Here is a 2,880-nt window from a genome sequence, read left to right as displayed (position 1 = left end):
GCTTCCTGGGGCTGCGGGAGAAGAGGGGACTGGAGGAGGTCGCCTTCTGGATGTCAAAACCTACAAGGGCAAATCTTCACTGCAGATGCGAAAGGAGAGGAAAAAGTGCCTGGCTGGAAGAGCAAAGGGCTCATTGTCAGGTCGCGGGGTGGCTTAGCCTTTGTCCTGCTGGCAGAAGCGCGCAGCCCAGCCAGGAGAATCTCCGTTCCACCTTTTAAACACTAACCTGTCATTTGAGATCTGAATACCTTCCAGCGAGTTTGAGGCGGGTTCAGCATTTGCAAACACCGCAGCCTGCTTCACTGCAGGCAACTAAAGTCAAGGGAGGGCTACGGGGAAAGCCCCTCCGCAAACTCCCTGACAGGTAGGGCGGCTACAAAAATCGGGAGGACAATTTGGAATAGGCTGCTGAGAGCAAGAACAGGACAGGCGTGATCTGGGGAGAGCCCGAGAACGATGTGGGGGCAAAGAGAGAGATCCAACAGCTTTCTTCAGATCCTCAGTTTCCACAGGGTAACCAAACGCATGTGGCTACCCTGGCTTCCTCCCCATCCCACCCCCAGCCACTGACCCAGCAATATTTGAATCACAGACATTACAAGCATGCCATTTCTATCTGCGCCGTTTCCCTATCTCCAGGGCAACTGCCTTCAGCAACTGTTTACTGAGAGGAGGAAAAGCCAAGTTTAGGGAGTTGACTTAAACATGACCAAGGGCTGGATTTCGGAGAAACACCCCTGAGAGCCTACCGACCGTCTGCGCCTCTCCCCGCTCCTCCTGAACTGCTGGGGTTAGAGGGGAGACAAGGAGATCTGCCGGAGTCGAGGAACTTGCATCCAGCCAGGATCATATCAACACAGAACAATCACTTTGGCAGAATCTCTCTTGAGTAAGTGCTAAGTATCTGCTAACTGCTGTACAAAATTGAAATAATCCCCATTTTAAAGTCTATTATTTGCTGGAAAGCAGAACATCTAACCATGGATGAAGCTAGTGAACGCATGCGGTGGGTCGGTCAGAAAGCAACCCTTCGATTTGGAGGGACAAAGATACCTTCGTCTGATTTGTACGATTGCTTCAGCCACATTAATAAAGCGATTACGGCACCCAGGTGACGCTGGCCAACAACCCAAACGCACAGGCCTGGGAGAAACCCTGCTCCAATTCCGGGAGCCCTGAGCCAGCTGCCTCTTCCCGGCAGTTTTAGGGCAAGAGCGAGGGTCTGGGACCAGAAAACATCATTCTTCTCTGGCCCTGGAGCAGAGAAAAACACCTCTCCCTCCTCCCACCACTGCGAAGTCCCAATCCTCCTTCGGACTTAAGGCCACGAGAGTTTTCCTAGTGGCTTTGACTACAAGACTTCAGACTGACCCTGCATTAACGGCTCTGCCAAGCATGCTTCTAAGCAAGAAAAAACTCTCACTGTCCTTAAAAAAAAAGACTTCTGGCTGTGATAGGAAGGACAACTATTTGCTCCAGGCCCGCTGGGGAAAGGCAGCACAGGGGTTCACATCGCCAGCAGGAAAATTAGGGTAGAAAGTTTCCCTCCTGGTGCCTAAGAGAAATCAGGGAGCGGAGCGGCTGCCTCGCACCCGGCAGTCGCCATCCCCGGGGACGGAGCTTCCCCTGCGGTAAAAAGACACGTGGCAGGACGGGTCCCCCACCCCGGTCCCGTTTCACAAAATCACCCTGACCTCTGCCCCTCCCTGCCCCAGCCAAGCCACCAGAGAACACGAAAATTTCCTCAGCGCTGCTCCCGCTTCCCTCCGCAGCCTCCCTCATCCCTCGCTAATCCACAGAAGTTACCTAACGCCGGGGATACGGCGAGGATTAGTTAATGTTTGTGCAGCTTTTCCGAGATAAAAGCTACGCGAGGTCTCGGCATTTATTATTGATGCACTAGTCAACGGTGCAAGGCTGTGCCTATGTGGGGGGGGGAAAAATTCCTGCCCGAACCCTGCGGCGATCACTTTACAAGCCAAAGCAGGGGATAGTGTTACGGCCTGGGAGCCCTGAAAACTGGCCTGGACCTTCACCAGTCCAAAAAAACCAACCAAACCCCAAACGAGGATACAGCCGGTAGCTCGGAGCGCTGCTGGCAGAGTCCGGGCGATCCCTGCTCCTGGCAGGGAGCGCTCTGACCTTCAGGGACACCAGGGACTGGTGCTGACCGAGTCAGGCAAGCGCCAGCGCTGGGCTTCGAGCCGCCCTCCCCAAGACCTGGATGCCGGCGGGTCCGTACGCACCGGCCTGCGTGCACCCCGCCTGTCCCCGTACCTGCCCGCCCAGCGCGTACCGGGAGGCAGCGGGGATTAGGAAGCAGGCATTTCCCAGTGCCGATCCCAGCTTTACTACCGACCGGCTGCGTGACCTTGGGCAGGTCATTTCACCTCCACAGCTCTTCCCCGGCTTGCAAGAACGCACGTAAAGTCCTTTCTTGCACCCGCGACCCACCGCGCTTCCAAGTGACAGTCCCACCGGGCTCTGCACGCCGGTCTCCCCATCGGCGTCGCGCAGGGGAGGGCTTAGTATTCCCAGTTAACAGACTGGGAAGACGAGGCCGTTCACACCTCCTCTCCACGCTTAAGGTCAGGTCGGGGAGGCACCGGCTGAGCTAAGAATAGACCCAGGAGCCCCGTCCCAACCAGCTGCTCCGCTCTGACCGCTCTCGGGCAGAGGATCCATTTTGTGCCTCGATATGTTATTTTAACCATTTACGGGAACTACGGCAAAGCTCGGCTCCGCAAGTGGCCATGCTCCTGCCACGACTCGCCTCAAGCTCCGCGGAGAGGGCACCCACCCAAAAAATCGATCACCTACCCAAATCGCCATCCACCACGGAGGCAGGCTACCCCCCCCCCCCCCCACGACTCTGCCTCC

The 2,880-nt window shown here is 56.3% G+C and overlaps 1 protein-coding gene across 1 annotated transcript in view; it reads right to left on the bottom strand.

The window, feature by feature from the left end:
• Positions 1–2,880, bottom strand: part of ALKBH5 (AlkB family member 5, RNA demethylase) — a gene marked incomplete at its 5' end in the record, with an annotated part of 16,489 nt that overhangs the window by 12,791 nt on the left and 818 nt on the right. The gene's annotated exons all lie outside the window — the stretch shown is intronic.

The sequence above is a fragment of the Pygoscelis adeliae genome, unplaced genomic scaffold (assembly GCF_000699105.1).
Source record: "Pygoscelis adeliae isolate BGI_AS28 unplaced genomic scaffold, ASM69910v1 Scaffold946, whole genome shotgun sequence".
NCBI lineage: Eukaryota > Metazoa > Chordata > Aves > Sphenisciformes > Spheniscidae > Pygoscelis > Pygoscelis adeliae.
Note: the sequence above shows the minus strand (reverse complement) of the source record. Positions and strands in the feature narration are given on the sequence as shown.